General features: G+C 41.6%; 1 long non-coding RNA gene across 3 annotated transcripts; it reads right to left on the bottom strand.

The window, feature by feature from the left end:
* Window positions 1-525: 525 nt before the first annotated feature.
* LOC123409496 lies at window positions 526-3,577 on the bottom strand. 3 transcript variants are annotated; one of them, XR_006612859.1, is made up of 6 exons: window positions 3,265-3,576; window positions 2,952-3,184; window positions 2,638-2,803; window positions 1,776-1,929; window positions 1,626-1,681; window positions 526-566 (listed from the first exon to the last, which is right to left on the bottom strand). It is a non-coding gene; the product is annotated as an uncharacterized LOC123409496 (long non-coding RNA). The 3 variants fall into 3 exon arrangements; XR_006612860.1 differs by lacking the exon at window positions 1,626-1,681 and having other exon boundaries at window positions 2,883-3,184; window positions 3,265-3,577; XR_006612858.1 differs by lacking the exon at window positions 1,626-1,681 and having other exon boundaries at window positions 3,265-3,572.
* Between the last annotated feature and the right edge of the window lie 19,096 nt (window positions 3,578-22,673).

The following is a 22,673-nucleotide window of genomic DNA, read 5'->3' as shown; positions in this document are numbered from 1 at the left end:
TCTAAAATTTTGGTCGCAGGTCTCTATCAACCAAAATTTTGGTTTGGTCATTACCAATTTGTGTGAGCCACGTAGGATCTGACGTGGCCAAGCTGACGTGGCATTTCCAGTGACCAAATGGAATCATCATAAATTTCAGATCCCTGTCCACCAATCTAGCTCCATGGGCTTGGCCCAATACCTATTTTACTATTGAAAATGTCTGATTTGTTTGGGTTGAAGCATTTTTTTGCTAGAAGCACACATATCTCAGGATAGGCCCATTAAAAATAAGTACAACAGAATAAAATATTGCAAATAAAATGCATATTTCATTTCAGTAGCATATCACATCAAATACAATACATCATCCACCGACTCCACACATTAAGGTTCAACGCCTAACGAGGGCACATCAAAATAATTTTACATGCGCACAACAGAATACTTCCGCAAGTGCAAGCGCACAGAAAAAGGACCCAACAAGTGCACAATCGCATATAAAGAGAGTTCCAAAAAGATTGGATGAGAACCACAAGTTTCTTCTCATCCTATTCCTCCACACAATATGCTCTTGCCATTGCCGCCTGCAAGAAGAAAATGATGGTAAGGCTTTCAGACCAAGGAAACTAGTAAAATTGCACGCATGATATATTTTATTGAAAGCTATCCGAAGAAAGCAATCAGGGGTAACAGAAAAGTATATGGATCTATATTTTATTAACTCAAAACATGTATATATTCCCTTGCTTGTTTGTAAAGAGGTGTGGTGACAATCGAAGACTACTTGCCTGATTCTTTTACAGTACTATACATGGTTCAAGCAATATATAGAATGTACTCCTCAGTTGAGCATACTCTCTTACTGAACGAAGATACAACTTTTACTTCTGAGTTTTACTAGGTACATACCCGCAAATAAAATAGTACATGGTATATACCCGCAAATAAAACAGTACATGGTATATACTCACCAACAAAAATACTAGGAGTAGTTTATAACCTCTTATCAAAATGAAGTATATAGCTAGAAATAAGTGAAATAAAAAAGTAAATGTGGTTAATTAGTTTTACAAGCAGTATATACTCCTAGTCTAATCTCAAAACGTAGTACATATATGCACCATTTAATCTTTCTGCCTTGGGCCATCAGCCTGAAAGTAAAGATTTATACTATTTGGTTGCAAGTACCACTGTATATACTACTACATGGATGAATATACCACATTTTCAATGGATATACTCACGTTACGGATGAACATACTCTATATTTTAGTTTCAAAAAAAGAACGCATACTATATTTTAATTATGGAAATACAAATATACTCATACTGCATAGCAATATCCTCCACTTATAATAATAAATATTTTGTCTTTGTTCTCATGTGGACGATTGAGAGTGCCACTGTTATATGTTACTTAAGTTATTTATTTATTGAAATCAACTCCATTAATGTTATCAAGTAATCCTATATTCTAATTAGACGTTTCAGATGATAATGTTTTTCATTGCTATGTTTCATATATGAGATTTGTGGCTGACACTATGATTGGTTTACGATACAAGCAAAGAGAATGTAATCAATCTCAATCTAAGTGCTGAAAATAGATCATGATTGCTCCTTTTGATGGGAAGACTACCGACGTGATATTATCTTGTAGAAAATGATCATCATGGAACTTTTTATCCACCGAATTGACCTAAGCATGGTTGAAGCGACGAACTGAATAAGCTTACTCACTGAACAAACTGTGACAAAAACAAAACATGTTCATGCTAGACGTGACAACTCACCAAATGGTGAGTCCATGGAAGCGAGTTGGCTGGCCGCGTCGAGGCCCCGCTCCTCGGGGGGGCTGCTCCCAGGCCTGCTCGAGCAGGAAGGCGAAGTCGACGCCCTTCCTCTGCGGCGCCACCTCGCATACTATGTATATTATGTACGCTCAACCTGAAAATTTGGAAGCACACACATAACCTGAAAATGAGTCAAATGAGCATACTATGTACGCTCAGTTGTTCAGCCAATTCTTTTTGCATACGATCACTAATTTATTTATTATCAACAAAAAACATTGGTCGCAGTAAAGTAAAATTAAGCATACAAGAGGGGATAATTAATATATGAAAACATCAATAATGGATACAATTGGGCTAGTTGCAAAGTTGTTTTCCCATGTTAAAGTATCATATCATATTTACCATAGGGAGAGTTACATAAAATAAATATCTTTTGTATTGAATTGATGGTTAAAACAATTAGAATTTTATGTCATTCAGAGCGGATTTGGAGATGACGAAAATGAATGATCAAAACCTTATTTCATGGGCTTAACACCACATTTAATAATATTTATATCAAACATCCAAAATAAATGTATATTCTGCAATGGGAATCTATGTTGTACAACGAGCCAAAGTAGCAAACATTTGTTTGTACAATCCAAAACAAATTAAGTACATAACTAGTATGCTCATGGCATGTAGACATACAATTACTAGTTTGGTCACTTTCCTTTGGTTTAGATAGGTATATATTGCTAGGAATCCGCTAGTGCATGATCGTACACCACCACATCAAACACATCACCATGCCACACCACTATGAACGCTCACCACAGGTAAGTAAGAAGAGAGCAGGGGTGTCAAAAGTACTCACATGCCCAATTCAACCGATAATGTTGGATCAGCAGAATTTGGACTGGGTGGTGGAGACCGAGAACGTCTTGGCAAGTAAGTGTGGCGGTTTCGCTAGCAGCGGTGCAACATCATGGTTTTCATGCATCAGACTATTTCTCCCACCACCGCATCTAGTTCGGGCCAAACTGCCATGCATGCATACACGAGAACACGGGGAATCAGATTAATGGATATTACAATGTATTAAGAGAGAGGGGTAAATACTTGGCCATTAGCGACCGGATCTGGCCCATCCCATGTTCAGGAAGGAGATAGCAGTGTGTCGCGTTGTACCATTGTTCTTCACTGGAACCTGACCGCGATGGCATCCTGCACTGTGGATCGCCCAAGACGCGCCATGTCGTCGACCTGTGGGGCAAAGACTTAACGTCATCGACATGTGGTGGGGGACAGAGGCGCCGCCGCGGGATGGCATGGCTTCCCCGTGAACGCCTCGAAGGGCAACTTGAGGCACGGTAGGCGACGGCGACGATGAACGTGCACATCCTCGACGCAGTGGATCAGATCTGGGAGACATGAATATGGAAGATTGAGAGAAAGGGACTGGAAAAGGGAGGTCAATGAGGACGCACCATGAGCGAGGTACCTTTGATGCTGACGTAGGTCCACGCCTCGAAGACGGTCGATCTGCGTTCGCAAGAGCCGTAGCCATGAACCGCATACGTAGCTGCTACTGCACCAATCGGGAGAACAAAAGAGGACGGCGGGGAAACAAGCTTATTGTTCGCTCCTGCAGGGGGTAGGGATGTGGAAGGGGATGAATGAGTCGTGGTAGGGGCGGCGACGGGAAGGTGGAGAGAAAGGAAGAGTGCGGCGACGGGATGGAGGAGGATGTGGATGTGCCTAGGGTTAGGGATCGAACAGATAATGGATTTGCTTATTGGGCTTTTGGTCCTAAGCGCAAAGTGAAAATATTCTGGGAAGATTGGAGGGGAAAAGTGTTTGCGTTTAGTCTCGAAAAAATGCGTATATGAGAAATTTTACTCCTGTCGAGAGAGGCCGGAATTTTGCCCCTTTACACTAATTATTAATGCAACACTTTCTTTAAAGTTACTAGTGTTACAATTAACATGATTTATTCATTTAATTTTTTTAAATAGATTTTGTATCTCGTGTGTGCATCTTTGGCAGAAAATAGTTTTTTGAACAACCTACATACCAACACTATTTTTTCATTTCGAACTTGTTTTTTGAAAAAAATCTGAAATTATATTTTCTCAGGATATAATAAATCACGTAAAACAAGAAATAAAACCAAGTCTTCACATAACCAAATATTAGACCCCTCTTTATTATATTTATCTCTGTATCTAAGTACCATCTACATATTAGCGGTCATGGGGGTCCTCGGTCCTGTGTGTCATGTACGGTTAGCGAGCATGGGTTGGTTAGTGGGCCCCATATGTCATATTGATCTGATATGGGACCTACCAGTCAGCTAGAATGTCTATCTAGTTATCTTCGACAACTGGGCAGAATTGACATGTAGCCATGGCACTTAGGAAAGTGTACCGTTGAGGTGTATGCCCAGTCATTTGCATTCAAGACCATGACCATACAATATGGTCACGATAGGCCACAATGATGCCTTGCCAATGATAAATATTTTAATGACCATTTGGGGCTATGAGATTATGACCTTATGAGCATAAATGGTCATACGATTCAAGGGTTTGGACCCTCTCTAACCCTTCATGACCATTTGGCAAAATTTAGTCATGGATCTATGACTAATTGGAGTGTGGTCAAAAACTTTTGTCATAGATGAGCCTATTTCTTGTAGTGAATCCTGCTTGTATAGATTGCTTCAGGTGGAAGACGACTACAAAGGCGGGTTCTTGCCCTAGTCGAAAACAATGAGGAGCCCATCCCTGCAATGGAGTTTGGGCCTCTCTTTTAAACTGGCCTTGGTCCTCTTCCCCGAAAACACAATTGGCGGAAAGGGTTGCCACAATGGCCATTTTGAAAGGGGACACGATTGCGGCCCGCCCTGACAAAGGTGGTCTTCGCCTCCAAAAGCCCTTTTCCATGACGCCCTGGTTTGCTCGGGGGTGATCTCCATCTTGCCGAGCCTCCAGCCTTAGTCCTCTTGCACCGAGGAAACCTTTGGGGGGTTGCTTTGGGAACCCGCAGCTGGATCGGCTCCCTTAGCACCAAAGGGGAAAGCTTCTTTGTCTGCGCCCGTTGGCACCGACCCTGGCATCGTGCAGGGTGGCTCACGTCATCCGTGTGATGGGGTTAGACCCCGCGACCTCGATAGGCCGCCCTAGGTGAGTCCTCCCCTCGGGGGAGGAGTGTTAGGAAGCGCCTCCTTCCCGCGGGCCTCGCGGGAAATGACCTTGGGAGAACTCCATGATTGGCCCCTCGCAAGGAGGGGCCCTCATGAGGGACGAACCTCTGGGCCTTAACGGGGAGCATCTAGGGGCCCACAACATGTATTGGGCCCTAGGATGGACGTAGGCAGGCCTGGGTACCCCGATCCGAGAGCCCTGACAATTTCCATGAGTGAATATGATGTCTAATTCTTATCATGGATATGGTTATTTATGATCTATGCTGAAATCCTGAACACTACGTAAGCATATATATAGCAACGAGAACAAAAGAGTTTGTAAAAAATTTCTTCATCGCTTTTAGTTTAGCAACTAAATTGCTTGAGGACAAGCAACGAGTTAAGCTTGGAGGAGTTTATATGTCTCAAATGTATCTACTTTTGCAAACACTTTTGCTCTTGTTTTGGACTGTAATTTGCACGACTTGAATGAAACTAACCTCAACTCGGGTTGTTTTCAGTAGAACTACCTTGGTGTTATTTTGTACTGAAATAAAAGTTCTCGGAATTAGATGAAACTTTTTGTGGATCTTAATGAAATATATGAAGAATTATGGAGCGAACACCTGCTCGAGGGCGGCTTCATGTGGGCCACAAGCCAACAAGGTGCACCCACCCCCTGGGTGCGCCCTGTTAGCTTGTGGGGACCATGTGGCTCCTATAGATTCACAATATAGGAGGAAAAAATTAGAGAGAAGATTTCATTGCATTTCACGAAACGGAGCCACCGCCACCTCCTGTTCTGTCCAGGGAGGGCCGATCTGGAGTCCGTTTGGGGATTCGGAGAGGGGGATCCGTCGCCGTTGTCATTACCATCCCTTCTCCATGAAAAATTCCATGATGCTCAACGCCGGGAGTGAGTAATTCCTTTTTATGCTTGTTGCTAGGTGATGGGATTGGATGAGGTTGCTCATGTAATCGGGTTATTTTGATAGGGCTTGATCCCTAGTATCCACTATGTTCTTAGTTTGATGTTATATGAATTTGCTATGTTTAATGCTTATCACGAGCGCCCGAGTGCCATGATTTCAGATCTAAACCTATTATGTTTCCTCTGAATATGGAAGTGTTTAGATCCTAGCTTGCAAGTTGCATGCACCTATTACGTTTTATGATCCGCATACCGCAACATGACAATAATTTGGATTCTTTCTAGTGATTGCCGTAGTTTGAGGAGTTCATGTATTCACCATGTGTTAATGCTTTGCTCCGGCTCTCTGTTAAATGGAGGACTTAATATCCCTTAGTCTCCTTATGGACCCCGCTGCCACAGGAGGGTAGGACAAAAGATGTCATACTAATTCTAATCCCAAGCACGTATGACTATAAATGGAATACATGCCTACATGATACTGATGAATTGGAGCTGGTTCTGTGTCGCTCTAGTGTGTAACTGTTACACGATTGATGTCATCTAAATAATTAACCATCACCGGTCCATGTGCCTATGCTTATCATATATTGAATCTTGCTAAGTTACTATTGTTGTTGCTACTATTACAATCACTATAAAACTGCTACTATTATTGTTACCGTTACTACTACTATTTTGCTGTGCTACTGAAGTCTTTGTTGCACACAAATATCACAGGTGTGACTAAATTGACAACTCAGCTGCTAAGACAAATAATTATTCTTTGGCTCCTCTTGTGTCAAATCAATAAATGAGTGTGTAACACTACCCGCGAAGGTTGTATGATCCCCTATACTTGTGGGTTATCATCCATCATCTTCTGTTTTCCTTAATTTAGCTCTCGCTTCCTCACTAACCCCATTTTGCTCTTCTCGCATCTCTCCAGCATATGTTTTTTCTCCATACCATCCTAGCTCCACTACTTTCTCCAATTCAGCAATGACCCTATATATCATCAAGTCTTTATTTGTTGCCTTAGTGAACTTTGGGATTTTCTCAAAATCTCGGACTCCAAGTTTAGATCCAACTTTTCAATGTGTCACAGTGTCCATGCTCATCTCCAGAATTGGGCCCATCATAGTTGCGACCTCACATGTCCCAAATAAGTGTCTAAAGCACAGAGGAACCTGCCCAAATTTAACCATCACATTGTGAAGTTTTCCTACAACTTATGTGTCAAATATATAGTTGTGAACATTTATGATAGCCCATGTTCCCAACAAACTAAATTTACCAAAGTTTCTCAATTCCAAAAGTGTGCTTTTATTAGGGAATCTAACCAGATAAGCACCCTTGCCTTATTTATTACGTCTTCATTGCTAGCCCCAACTAAACATGTATTTAAATCCATTTAGAAATTGGGTCTCATTTACCTTTCCTAACACAATTTTGATAACAACCAGTGGGGTGACTTGCTCTATATTTATCACATTCTTGGAGTTCTGCACTAAAAGCACAACCAAACCTCTGGCAGCACACGCAACAAACTTTAAAACGGGTTTCATGTGCTTAAGGCATGTGCAATCATCAGTTATATGGGAATTTTGTCACATATTTTGCAGTTTTCCAACTTACAGTCCTTGGTTAGTGATAACCCAAAAGTATATGGGATCATGATAGTTTTGAAGTGTAGAGTATTCAACCCAAATTTATACATTTGACACAAGGGCAGCCAGACAATATTTCAGGTATTAGCAGCTGAGTTGTCAATTCAACCACACTTGGAGATTTAGTATCTCTAGCACACTAATATGATAGTTTTGATTGCATTTGTAACAAAAGCAGCAATAATGGTAACCGTGATAGCAGTTTTTGTAGTAGTTGTAATAGCAGTAGCGACAGAAATAAATTAGCAAGCACAATATGTGGTAAACTCGTAGGCACTAGATCGATGATATTGTTGGATAATATTCATCATATAACAGTCACAACATAGGGCGACACATAACTAGCTCCCGTTCATCGATATAATGTAGGCATGTATTTCGTAAATAGTCATATGTGCTTATGGAAAACAACTTGCACGACATCTTTTGTCCTACCCTCCTGTGGCAGCGGGGTCCATAAGGAAACTAAGGATATTAAGGCATCCTTTCAATATAGAACCGGAACAAAGCATTAACACATATTGAATACATGAACTCCTCATACTAAGGTAATCACCGGAAAGAATCCCAATTACTATCACTTTGGGGTATGTGGATCCTAACACGTAGTAGGTGTATATAACTTGCAAGATTGGATGAGGAACATAGATATAATGGAGAAAACACAAACGATTCAGATCTGAAATCATGGCACTCGGGCCCTAGTGACAAGCATTATGCATAGCAAAGTCATAGCAACATCTATCGCCGAACATAGTGGATACCAGGGATCAAGCCCTAACAAAACTAACTCGATTACATGATGAATCCCATCCCGCTCTTCACCGACCAGCAAGCCTACGAAGGGATTACTCACTCCCGGTGGAGAGCGTCACGGAATTGGTGACGGAGGACAGTTGATGATGAGAAGGACCAAAGATTCCCCTCTCCGGAGACCCAAACGCACTCCAGATTAGGCCTCCCAAGGAAGAACACGAGATGGTGGCGACTCCATATCGTGAAACGCGATGAAACTTCCTCCCTGATTTTTTCTCCGAAAATAGGATTTTATAGCACTAGAATTAGGGTTAACGGAGCCATGTGGGCCAACTAGACACCAGGCGAAGCTAGGGGGCCCGACGCTCCATGATGTCTAGTGGGCTGCAGTGGCCTCCCCTCCGGTGGGTCTTGGTTCCATTATTTCTCATATATTCTAGAGAAAATCTCCAAAAAGTTTAGTTCCATTCCGACAACTTATATTTGTGCACAAAACAACACCATGGTAGTTCTACTGAAAACAGCGTTAGTCCGAGTTAGTTTCATTCAAATCATATAAATTAGAGTCCAAAACAACAACAAAAGTGTTAGGAAATGTAGATATGATGGAGACATATCAACTCCCGCAAGCTTAACCCATTGCTTGTCCTCAAGCAATTCAGTTGATAAACTGAAAGTGATTAAGAAAAAACTTTACAAACTCTTTTGTTCTTGTTTACATATACATGCTTAGAGAGCACCTAGGTCTTCAACATAAATCATGACTAATCATATCAACAATAACCCTTATAAACTATATTAGCTCATATGAATGGCATAATCAACTAGCAAGAAATACTAAAATAGCTCAAACATCAACACTATGTCAAAACAATCATGATATAATATGACAACAATGGTATCTCGCTAGCCCTTTGTGAGACCGCGGAACATAAATGCAGAGCACCTCAGAAGTTCAAGAAACGACTATACATTGTAATTCATGGTAAAAGAAGTTGAGTCATGCTGCAAACAATGATTAACTAGACACAAATCATGAGGATGACAATAGTGCCCTCAGGTGTGGTGCTTATTTGAGAAGGTGATGAATCAAAGTAAAAAATAAAATAACAAGAAAGTAAATAGAAAGTCCCTTCATAGAGGGAAGTATGAATTTGCTCTGGTGCTAGAGCTCATAGCAAAAATAAGAGATAAATTATTTTGGGAGGCGCACCCTTCCTGTCAATGTTACGACCAAGAGTTATCGATATCTTCCATGCTAAATAAATTAGCGGCGGTTCGGAAGCGGTAAAAGTAAAGTATTACTCCCCCTCCACCAACAAACACACTTCACGGCTAGCCGAATCCATGATTGCCGTCCATACAAAAAACAATCCAGGGGGAGTTTTGTTTAATTATTTGCTAATGATTCGGGATTGGCAGTCCTTTTTACCAGCCCTCTCATGCAAGGACGAGTCAATAAACACTCATCATGAGAATAACCCGCTTAGCATGGAAGATATTGACCGCCCTCTGTTGCTTCATGAGCGGTCCAGGCACACAAAATAGAAATTCATTTGAAATATTAGAGGTGGCACATGCAAATTTACTTGGAACGGATGGGTAATACAACATATAGGTAGGTATAGTGGACTAATCTGGAATAACATGTTTCAAGGATTTTGATGCACAAGCAGTATTGCCGCTTAGTGCAGGCGAAGGCTAGCAAATAGGTTGGCAAGCGACCATCTAGAGAGCAAAGACGTTTACGAAAATTCTTTATGAATAATCATTGTTGCATACTAGCATGAGTAGGATATAAACACTATGAACACAAATATCGTGGAGGCTATGTTGGTTTTGATTCAACTACAAGCGTGAACATGAGCCAACTTAAGACACTCGAACATTCAAAGGAGGATACCATATCATTATACTACATCACAACCATTTTCATGCATGTTGGTATTCAAGATAACTCATTATCCACTCCTACCTACTTAAGCATGGCATGAACAACTGTAATCTCTAATTGTCACTGGAAACATGTTTGATCATAATACGATGAACCATGGGTACTGGTCTAAACATATTTACGAAAACAAAAACAAGTTGAGTTCATACCCGCTTCTCTTTGCCATTCACTAGAGGAATCAGCTTCTTTGCCGTCTGCCATAATAGACGGCAAAGAGGACTCCACCGACGGCATTGAGTAATACATAGACGGCAAAGAAAACTCGTGTTGGCAAAGATTCTGCATCAGCTTACGACGTCATTGTAACTTCTTTGCCGTCAGCCTTCCCTAAGCGGACGACAAAGATATTTGCCGTCAGTATGCAGTCGAAAAATAATTTGAGATGGCAGCCGACATGCGACGCCTCCGTTAGGGCTAACGGAGGCTTTGCCGTCTGCTTCCCTCCCCCTCTTTGCCGTCTGCTTCTATGGGCCAACACAGAGTTGGTCCAGCGCAGGAATCAACTTCATTGTCATCTGCCTCCCTTCCGCTTTGTCGACAGCCTCCTGATGCAGCGGACGACAAAGAGCCCATATGGCCAGCTGCTGCTGCCCAAGTTGCACAGGTGGGTGCCACGTGGCACTTTTGTCGTCAGCTGCCTGATGGCAAAGGCCTTTGCCATCAGCTGGCAGACGGCAAAGAGACAATATTGTCACATTTTTGTTTATTTTTCTATTTCACAGCACATATATATATAATTCGTAGCACATATATTATATATAGGTCACAACACATATATGATATACATATAAAGTTCATCAATGCCATTTGTTCATAAATGTACATCCCATATATTGAAAGAACCAACACATACAAAGTTCCATCCATATATACATACATATAGGTCCACATATATTGTTCATCCATATATACATATACATACAGTTCCACATTGTTCATCAACTCAAATCAAAACTAGAACTAAAGCACTCCAATGCCAGCTTCCATGCATGTAGTACATCCAATGTGCAAAATGGGAATAAGAAAGTGAGCAGAAGAAGAACAACAACATATATACGACAAATAAGCTAAATTGAAGAAGAAAGTGAAGAAGCAAGAAGAGAAGAAGGAGAAGAAAAACAATAATAAGGAGGATGAGGAGGAGAAGGATAAGGAGAAGGAGGAGGAGAAGAAGAAGGAGAAGGAGGAGAAGAAGGAGAAGAAGGAGGTCTTCTTCTCCTTCTTCTCCTCATTTTCCTTCTTATCTTCTTCTTCTCCTCCTCCTTCTTCTCCTTCTCCTTCTCTTCTTTTTCTCTTCTTCTTTTTCTTCTTCCTTTTCTTTTCTCCTCTTCTCCTCTTCTTGGAGCTAAATTAGCTAACATATTTTTGGAGCTATATGGGCTAATTATGTCATTATAGAGGAAAATAAGCTAAGTATATAACATTAATGAGCTAACCAAGTTCTTATGCCATTTTGAGCTTAAAATGTCTTTTAGGAGCTTAATTAGTCATTTTAATTAGCTAACCAAGGTTCTTATGATGTTTTTACCTAACTAAGCTAATTATGTCATTTTGGAGGTTAATTAGCTAAGTAGGTCTTCGTTGGGGAAAATAAGCTAAATTGAAGAAGAAAGAGAAGAAGCAAGAAGAGAAGAAGGAGAAGAAAAATAAGAAGGAGAAGAAAAATAAGAAGGAGAAGGAGGAGGAGAATAATAAGGAGAATAAGGACGAGAGAAGAAGGAGTATAAGAAGGAGAAGAAGGAGGGATAAGAAGAAGGAGAGAAGAAGGAGAAGAAGGAGGGCTCTTCCTCCTCCTCCTCCTTCTCATTCTTCTTCTCTTCTTCTTCTTCTCTTCTTCTTCGTCTTCCTTCTTTTCATTTTTCCTCTTTCTTCTCCTCTTCTCCTCCTCTTCTTCTTCTTCTCCTCCTCCTCCTCCTATTCTCCTCTTCTTCCTCCTCTTCTTCTTCTTCTTCTTCTTCCTCTTATTTCTATTTCTGTTTTTCTTTATCCTCTTCTTCTACTTATTCTTCTTTTCTTCTTTTTTCTCTTCTTCTCCTTCTTATTTTTTTCTTCTTCTCTTCTTCTCTTAGGCCTTATTATGTCATTTAGGAGAGAACTTAGCTAGGTATAGGTCATTTTTTATTAAATGGGCCATTTTGGAGCGAACTAAGGTAATTATGTCATTTTGGAGGATAATTAGCTAAGTTGTGAGCTAACCAAGGTTCTTATAATTTTTTTACCCTAACTAATATAATTATGTCATTTTGGAGGATAATTATCTAAGTATGTCTTTGTTGGGGGAAAATAAGCTAAATTGAAGAAGAAAGAGAAGAAGCAAGAAGAGAAGAAGGAGAAGAAAAAGAAGAAGGAGAAGGAGGAGGAGAAGAAGAAGGAGAAGAAGGAGGAGAGAAGAAGGAGAAGAAGAAGGAGAAGAAGGAGGGAGAAGAATAAGGAGGAGAGAAGAAGGAGAATAAGGAGGGATCCTTCTCCTTCTCCTCCTTCTCCTTCTTCTTCTCTTCTTCTTCTCTTCTTCTTCTCTTCCTCTTCTTCTTCCTTCTTTTCATTTTTCTTCTTTCTTATCCTCTCCTCCTCTTCTTCTCCTTCTTCTTCTCCTCCTCCTCCTCCTCCTCCTATTCTCTTCTTCCTCCTCCTCTTCTTCTTCTTCTTCCTCTTATTTCTATTTCTATTTTTCTTTATCCTCTTCTTCTACTTATTCTTCTTTTCTTCTTTTTTCTCTCCTTCTCCTTCTTTTTTTTTTCTTCTTCTCTTCTTCTCTTAGGCCTTATTATGTCATTTAGAAGAGAACTTAGCTAAGTATAGGTCATTTTTTATTAAATAGGCCATTTTGGAGCTAACTAAGCTAATAATGTCATTTAGGTGGAAGCCTAGCTAACTATAGGTCCTTTCGGAGCTAACTTGGGTAAAATAGGTCATTTCGGAGCAAACTATGCTTATTAAGCCATTTTGGAGCTAGCTAAGCTAATTATAGGCCATTTTATACCTAAGTTAGAGGGAATAGGTCATCTTAGAGCTACGTAAGCCTTATTATGTCATTTAGGAGAGAACATAGCTAAGTATAGGTCATTTTTATTAAATAGGCCATTTTGGAGCTAACTAAGCTAATTATGTCATTCAGGTGGAAGCCTAGCAAACTATAGGTCCTTTCGGAGCTAACTTGGGTAAAATAGGTCATCTCACAACAAACTATGCTTATTAAGCCATTTTGCAGCTAGCTAAGCTAATTATAGGCCATTTAATACCTAACTTAGGGGGAATAGGTCATCTTGGATCTAGGTAAGCCTTATTATGTCATTTAGGAGAGAACTTAGCTAAGTATATGTCATTTTTATTATATAGGTCATTTTGGAGCTAACTAAGCTGATTATGTCATTTAGGTGGAAGCCAAGCTAACTATATGTCATTTTGGAGCTAACTTGGGTTAAATATGTCATTTTAGAGGACGAGGAGGAGAAGAAGAAGAAATCAAGCAGGAGAAGAAGAAGAAGGAAGAGAAGGAGGAGAAGGAATCCTCCTTCTCCTTCTCCTCCTCCTCCTTCTCCTTCATCTTCTCCTCCTCCTTCTCATTCTTATTCTCTTCTTCTTCTTCTTCCTTCTTTTCATTTTTCCTATTTCTTCTCCTCTTCTCCTCTTCTTGGAGCTAAATTATCTAATTATGTCAAAAATGAACTAGAGAAAACTTACTGTCGTGGTCATCAAGGAGGAGAAACACCAGGGTTGCTTGCGTCGTCTTCGTTTGGAGACGGTTGCTGTGGAGAAGTGTCATGCGATGCCGCTCGGGAGTTATTCTGCAGAAAATATATTTTGCAATGTCTCAGTTAGCATGATGACACTCAATTGTTAATACTAGTTTATAATGACCATTCAAATGAAACTCACTGTGCCAATCGTAGAGAAGATGGGCATCGGTGGAGGGACTTGACCGTTCTTCTCGCACAGACTCTGAAGAGTCGGTCATATTAGTTAGTAATGAAACACACATTGCACACATGATTTGGCTAACGCGGAAAAAACTTACCACAAAAAGATCGTACATGGCCCGTTGACCCGCGTCATTCCGGGCCCTCTCCTCCTCAATCATTCGTGTCGTGGTCCGGTCCCTCTCCTCAAGAGCAGCCTGAAGAGCAGCCTGGCTTGCCAATCTCTCTTTCTCAAGAGCAACCTGGTTTGCCGCTCTCTCTTTCTGAAGAGTAGCCTGCAACACCATTCCTTGTTACCACAGTAATGATCGATGGCCACACACATAATGAAATGGATGAAACTTTTCTGAGTCCGTACAACTAACCTCGATGGCAAGATCGATTGGCCGTGGATGAGGCATTATCTCAGGACAGGAGCTCGACTGGCGCGCCTTGATCTGCGACAGAGTGAGTGAACAACGCATGATCCCATGTCCAATGGCTATCGACCCATGGGGCCTCCCGCCACCAGATATCATCACCAGCTATGGATCCAAAGGTTCCTGGCTTGGGTTAAAGTCCTCCCCTTTCCTAGCCTTCCCGGTGTCCCTGTATGTCACGAGGTTGTGGTGGGATGATATGTTGGTGAAGTTATTTGGATCATCCAGGTCAGAATCATAGAATGCCTTCGCCTTCTTGTAGGAGGCACTATGGGCCATGCCATAAAGGTCGTACAAGTGTGGCATCTCCGTCTTATTGTGATGCGCCTAAAAGAGAGGAACAAAGTATTAGTAAGGGGCTCAAGCTAGCATGAAGAATGAATTGCATGAATCATGAAGCAAACCACATACCCAGTTTTGTCTGAACTGAAGTAAGTTGGCCCTGCCTTGATGGTGTGGCAGACCAACCATTTGGCTACGCCGATCCTTCGCATTGTCGTGGACGGCTCGCCAGTTCCCTGTTCACCACTCATCCACCAACGCCTCCCAACAGTCCATCTTATCCGCACACCATCTCGGGGGCACCTATAAGTTATTAGAATGAATTTTGAGTGCTACGCCTATGAATCAAATCAAGAAAACTACGTAGAAGGCCTTAAGAATAGGTAATTACCTTCATGTACTCCTCCTTCTTCAGATACTTTCCGCGGCACTCCTTCTGCTTCTTAATACCACGTATGGCGTAGTAGTCTCGAATAGCCTGCGGCCGAGCCTCGTGGCGTAAGTTCTGTAATAACCGCCTAAACTCGGCCTCGAGAACCTTGGCGGCCTCCTCCTCATATCCCTCCTCACACCTATAGAAGGTATGCAATCAAACGAGACAACACCGATTAGTACAATAATTAGCTATATCGTTAATTTTAGATTGTGTAAAAGGATAATTTACCCAAAATCTCTTGATCAACATCTCGGCCCTCGTGTGGCACAAGACACAATCTATAATTTCCTCCGGCGGGGCGTCCGCAGCCTGGTAGTGCTCCCAGGGAAATCCTAGTGTAGGAACCTGACCCTCACCAGGCAACGTGACAAACCCCGGAATATTTGTCCGGCAAAGCACACCAAGGACGATGTTCGGCTTGTGGACTCCACGAGGATGTGCCCATCCCCTGCAGTATGATAAGGTCAACGCATTAGATATTTGAAGAAACTTGAAGGAAAAAGCTAAAAAAAAGAGTAAATGTACTTACCTATCCCCTTCAGGCTTAATCACTGGCCTCTGCTCGCGGGTAGCCGGCACAACCGGAAGACGTGTACTACCACCCTTGTACACGGTGGCCCCGTCCACCTGTACGTCGCCCTCACTATCTGTAAACTCATCCCTGCAATCAACAGAACAACCACACGGACCCTCTGTCCAATCCGGCACCTCGGTCAGATCCGGCCAGGCACCCCATCCGGACCTCTCCACGTCGGCCGAAGCGTGTGTGGCAGGAGGTTCCTGGGACGTAGCCGGAGTCTCGTGGGATGAAGGCACCTCGACCCGAGGCTGATCTTGGACCGGAGTCTCATGGGCCGAATGCCCGTCCACCCGAGGCTCCTGGACCGGATTCCCCGTAGCCTCCTCCCCAAACGGGTCCACCATAGTAGTCCTATGCTCGGATGAATGAGCTGGTGGTGGTGGCGAGAACGGCGCAACAGTCCGCCTACCTCTTCCGTGGCAACCACCTCTCCCTATAACCTTCCCCTTCTTGCCTACCCGACCAGCACCTCTCCCAGTGGGCAATGCTGCCGACGAAGAGGCACCCGCGGGTGGTGTCGTCAGACTATCTTCCAAAGCTCTACGGAGAGATATGGGTGGAATGGAAGTACCACCCCTCATGCGGGCCGCTGAAGAAGAACCCGTCGAGCGATGTGGACCCGCGCCCACCATCTTTCAACACCTGCTGACCTGCCATGATAAAGATTAAAAGAAATTAAATTGAAAAGATAATAACTAAATAACAACTACAATAACATTAACCGCTACTACAACAACTACAATAAGAACAACTACAATCCATAGCATAGTTCCATAACACATATCCATAGCATAATTTCATAACAAATATGCATAGCATAGATACGTAACAAAGATGATATACAATGAACAAAGTGAGCATCACTACGTAAGATTTGCCACTCAATAAATATCTTCATGTCCATGGTGTAGTCCAATGAGCATCCAGGTGGCAACTTACAAGATTGCATTTTGGAGATATTGTCGCTCGGATTCCATAGTCTTTGGATGAGTTAATGTTTCGCAGGTTAGTTCAAGTACACATTTTGTTATTGTTTATTTACATAACCTTTAATGTAGGAACTTGTCTAAGAGTTGACATTGTTTGAATAGGCATTTTCAATCTTTTGGAGAAATAACAGATCTTTATATGCCCAAGGTGAGGAGGTTAAGCTGATACGAGATATATCGTATTCTAGATTGAAGTGTTGTCATATAGTTTGCTCATGTTAATGTATTTACTAACTCTGGTAATATACAAACAACAAAAACAGTTGGTGACTGGCGTAAATTTTCTGTATGTTAATCTGGGATTCTATGAATGTGTGCAACCTTTTGTTTTTTATAGTACATTGAAGATATTTCCAGCCAACTTCTGCACTCTTTTAGTGGAAGTTACTTGTCACATTAAAGATCACCAAACTTTCCTCGCGATTCATGATCACTCAAGGAGGCAAATACCAAAGAACATTGGTTCTAGTTTTTTATTGACTGGCAATTAAATGGATGATGTTCAAGCATCTTGTGTACATATTTCAACAAAATTTACTGCATAAACATATGGTCAACCTACTTTCTCCACACGTGTTCGATTTGTTTTGAACACTTGACCAGAGACACAGTGCCTTATTTGTCAAGAGGGAACTGCTGAGATTCGTCCAGTATAACTTAAGAATCTTTGAGACAATTTTCCTTAGAAGCTAGAATGAATGTTCATCAATTCTTTTGAGCTTTCGTATCTAACAAACACATATTATTGTGATGGATGTATAAGAGGGTTCAAACATATAGACTTGTCTACCGCTAGACACCTGTGAAGGGTTCAAACTTACAGACTTCCATTTGCTTCACCATTTACCACGAGGAATATAGAATTCCACAAAGGTGAGTTTGAGACTGCAGCTAGCATCTACAATCTGACCCCAGCTGGTACCGCCCTCAATTTGTCTAAGATCACCCCACCTAAAATAACCACTTTACCACCAAAAGGAACGTCAGCCAAGGAAGAATATGTGGCTGACAGGACGTCACGAAAGGATTGATCTAATAATGCCTCAAAGCACTTCGGGTGCGACATCAAAGCCTCATCCCATATAATAAGTGAAGCTGACTCAATCAAGTTAGACAACATTGTGGACCTTTTAATATAACAAGTCCCATTATTAGCTAGATCAATCGGTATTTTGAATGGCAAAAGCAAAGCAGCAACTCCTGAAGATGCAACAGCCAACCAAGACTACCCTCTTAATTAATCTAACAGGAGGAACCACATAACAGAGGAGCTAGCCAATTCATCAAGAAAAATATCTCTTAATTAATATAACAGGAGGAACCCTTAACAATCATCAACAACATTCTAAAGTATGTATGCTTATCTCCAAAATGCAGGGGGTGTGGGGGCTCACCGGCAGGGGCGGCTGTGGCGTTGTGGGCGGCGGGGCCGGGGGTGTTGTGGCGGCGGGGCGGCGTCGTGGGTGTTGGGGCTGTGGGGGGCTGTGGGGCACCGGGGTGGCACCGGAGCGATGGGGCGGCGACGGCGGGGCTGTTGGGCACCAGGGCGGCGCCGGGGGCGGCGGCGCGACGGTGGTTGGCGTCGGGGGAGAGGAGTGGAAGAGAGTGGCCATTTGAGAGAGAGAGAGAGAGGGTCGGGGTGGGGGTGGGACGGCCGTTACATAATTCCTAAACGTTGTTGTCTGCTGGCGGACGACAAAGGGTCTAGACTATTTTCCGTCTACCTCCGGACTTTTTGCCGTCCGCTAGTAGACGACAAAGAAGCGACTGTAGTTTTACCTAACCTTCCCTCGGCCAGATGGGCCCAGTCCGAAGCTTTGCCGTCTGTTGTCCTAATATTTGCCGTCTGCAGCTGACGGCAAAGAAGTGACTGATGGCAAAGACACTCTATGCCATCAGCCAGTTCTTTGTCGTCTGCTTTGTGGAAACTAACGGCAATGACACTCTTTGCCATCAGCCAGCGGACGGCAAAGATTTGGCAGACGGCAAAAAAGTGAATTCCAGTAGTGATTATTGCCTTTCACTTGCACGATCGAATGATATGAAAATAATAATAGTACAAGAGTGTCGTGGACTAAGCTTGAATCCGCAACATTTCATTCAAAAGGAGAAGACAAAGTAATACGGGCTCTTTATTAGATCAATAACAATGCATATGAGAGCCACTCAATATTTTCCACGTGGTCTCCCCTTTGGGTATAACTCAAATAAGGGAAAATAAATTCAGAGAAATACACTAAAATATTTTTGGAGTTTTAAATTTTTCAAGAAGGAAAAACTGAAATGAGAAAAACTATTTACACGGGAAAGCTCCCAACAAGTAAAAGAAGAGAAGAGAAATATGTTTGGCTTTTCTTTTAATACTCGAACTAAATTACACTAGAAAGAAAAGCCGAAAAGAAGTGAGAAATATTTTTAGATTTGGTGCAAGTTTTTCAAACACACAAGAAGAAAGCAAAGAAATAAATCTAAAAACGATAATACCATGCAAGAGTGTGACCACCCACAACTATAATATGTAAGCATGAACGTAAAGTCGGTGGAAACACGTACTCCCCCAAGCTTAGGCTTTTGGCCTAGCTTGGCAATCACCATCCGCAGTAGTCGTCCGACCTAATTTTGAAGTGATTGGGTGGCGGCACCAGAGAGTCCCACTCCTGGGCTCCTGCTCAGCCGCTGCCTCGGCGTTCTGGTAGGCAATAATGTCCCGAGGCATGATCCTACATCTGTTCCTCGCAATAGAAAAATACAAAGTAGGTGCACGCAACGGGATAATATCTCGGGTAAACTCACTAAAGCCTAAATTCTACGGGAGGTTACCCTCTGAGTTATCATTGTCAATAAACTGATGATCAACCATAGACTAACGATCTAGATAAGCTTGTGGTAAAAGATAGTCATCATGACGAAAAAGGAATGTTAAAGCGTTCCGCTAAGCGAGTGGCATAAATACCCCCGTGGATTTTACCCTTAGGTCTGTTATTATGTAAACATCATGCAATAATACCTCCCAAATTAAAGGTGTGATCACTATGGAGTGCTCGACACAAAATGGCAAGGTCAAGAGCTCTAAGGATACTAACCTCCCCCTAGCAGTTAAACACTTCATGATAAATAAAGAAAAGTAGTGCACTAAAGGAAACTGCGAGCTCGGGGCTGTGGCTTTCGACACGCCTCTCGTCTCACCGATTGTTAAGGTGAGGAGGAAATCCTCAAAGTGGACCGGTTTGGGTTCTCTTAACTCCCTGTGAGAGGAAATTAAACATATCTCACAAAATTCAGTAAGCGGTATTTGGCGGGCCTTAGCATAAAGTTTAAACTGCACTAAAGGTGGATCATGCTAATGTAGGAAATGTAAATTTTAAACAAAGGAATTAGTGAGGTTATGGTATTAGTCACACCCATCTGCGATGAAGTTGGTCAACCCGGCATTTGCCACGAATTGCGCAAACTCATGGTGAAATCCGGCTTGTTCCATGAAAGGAGTGTGTGGTAATTTGCATGGTCGGACCTCCGTTAATTGCGGGGTGGTGAGTCCAGCAATAGACGATTCACCAAGAACCCCCTTACATTCTTCTTAGATGACTCCTCCTAAAGAGGTTCATTTTTCCAAGAACAAATTTCTGTAATTTTTTGGGTCATAAACTAATGTTGACGAAACTTCACAAGAATGATAGCCACTACTCATAGGTATGCCTAGAGCCTAAAACAAGCACCCACACTACATGGAAATTCAAGAATTGAACATGCAAGCTCATCAATAGCAGAACCTAGAGTAGCTAATTACTTCTAATATAGGCCTCTAAAGAAAAAACTAATTGGAGGAGTGGGGGAGGAGCAACCCCCCAAAACAGTTTCGGAAATGGAGTTTCGAGCAAAGAGATTGAAATCCACGGGTTTGAGAGCAAGAACACGAGAGAGAGAGAGAGCTACGGGGATTATTGTTTTTCTGGAGGTGAGAGACGAAGTGAGCTGAAAGAATAAGTGAGGGGACCCCCAAGGGGCCCACTAGACACCTAGCCACGCTTGGGGTGCTGGCACGTCCTGGTGTCCAGTGTCCACCTAGAACACCCCTTGAAGTATTTTTAGTGCCAGAAATTCTCAAATATTCATAAAAAATGTGTAAAAATTCCAGGTCATTTGGAGAACTTTTATTTTTTGGCCCTTTTTATTGCACGAAAGAAATAGAAAAAAGGATAATCATGACTTTTATTGTCATAAAATAAAAGTAACAGGAGAAGTAAAATGGATATAGAGAGGTGTGCCTACTCAATTCATCGACCTCATGCCTCTTGAACATGATTCATTAACAAGGTTGATCAAGTTGTATTAGCAACCACTTCCAATTAGCATGATCCCAAAGAATTTTCATAAAACACTAAGTTACCTCAATGGGGATGTGCATATTATCCCCAACAATAAGGATATCATATTTATTTTTGGCAGTAGGTAGAGGTAGTTGAAAACTTTCATTGGTGGTGGCCGGAGATTTTTCAATAACATTAACACCATTCACTTGAAATTCTTTCCTTGGAAAGTGCACCATATGTTCTTTACCATTGACATGAAAAGCGGCCTTGATTTTGATGCAACCAATAATAGCCCCTGTAGTATTCAAGAAAGGTGTACCAAGGATAATTGACATGTTGTCACCCTCGGGCATATCAAGTATAACAAAGTTTGTCAAGATAGTAACATTTCCAACAACAGCGGGCACATCCTCACAAATACCGATAGGTATGGCTGTTGATTTGTCAACCATTTGCAATGAAATTTCAGTAGGTGTGAGTTTATTCAAGTAAAGTCTTTTCTATGAAGAGAAAGGCATAACACTAACACCAACTCCTAGATCACATAAAGCAGTTTTCACATAGTTGTTTTTTATGGAACATGGTATAGTTGGTATTCCTGGATCTCCTAGTTTTTTAGGTACTTCATCCTTAAAAGGATAATTAGCAAGCATGGTAGAGATTTCAGCTACATGTATTTTTCTTTTATTAGTGACGATGTCTTTCATGTACTTAGAATAAGGGGCCATCTTTAAAATATCAGTCAAACGAGTATGCAGAAAGACTGGCCTAAGCATTTCAGCAAAGCGTTCAAATTCTTCATCATCTTTTTTCTTAGTTGGTTTAGGTGGATAAGGCATGGGTTTTTGAACCCATGGCTCTCTTTATTTACCATGCTTTCTAGCAACAAAATCTCTTTTACCATAACGTTTATTCTTAGGTTGTGGGTTATCAAGATCAATAGCAGGTTCTATCTCAACATCATTATCTGTTTCTTTATCATTGTGAGGTTGAGCACCTACATGAGCATCATCATTATCATTTTCGTTATCACCAGGTGAATGCTCACTACCAGATTGAGTTTCAGCATCAGAGATAGAGATATCATCAGCATTAGCGGAAGGTTTCTCTAATTCAGGTTCACTAGAAGTATGCAAGGTCCTACCATTTTTATTTTTATTTTTATTCCTATAAGGACTAGGTGCATCAATATTAATTGTTTGTGAATCTTGTTTAGTTCTTTTAGGATAAACTTTTGGATATAGTGGATCTTGAGTAATCGTTCCTTCTCTAGTCATCACTCTAATAGCATGATCATTCATATTATTACTCATTTCATGAAGTAGCTAACTTTAGGATTTAGCCACTTGTTCTAATTGGGTTTGAACCATAGAAGCATGTTTTCCTACACCTCTTACATCACTGGTGATTCTAGATAACAAGTCACTTAAGCGAGCAATCATATCAGAGTTTTGTTTCAATTGTTTCATGACATAGGAATTGAAATGATCTCGCTTTATA

The sequence above is a fragment of the Hordeum vulgare genome, chromosome 7H (genome assembly GCF_904849725.1).
Source record: "Hordeum vulgare subsp. vulgare chromosome 7H, MorexV3_pseudomolecules_assembly, whole genome shotgun sequence".
NCBI lineage: Eukaryota > Viridiplantae > Streptophyta > Magnoliopsida > Poales > Poaceae > Hordeum > Hordeum vulgare.
The sequence above is the reverse complement of the archived record's forward strand: the minus strand, read 5'-3'. Positions and strand labels throughout refer to the sequence as shown.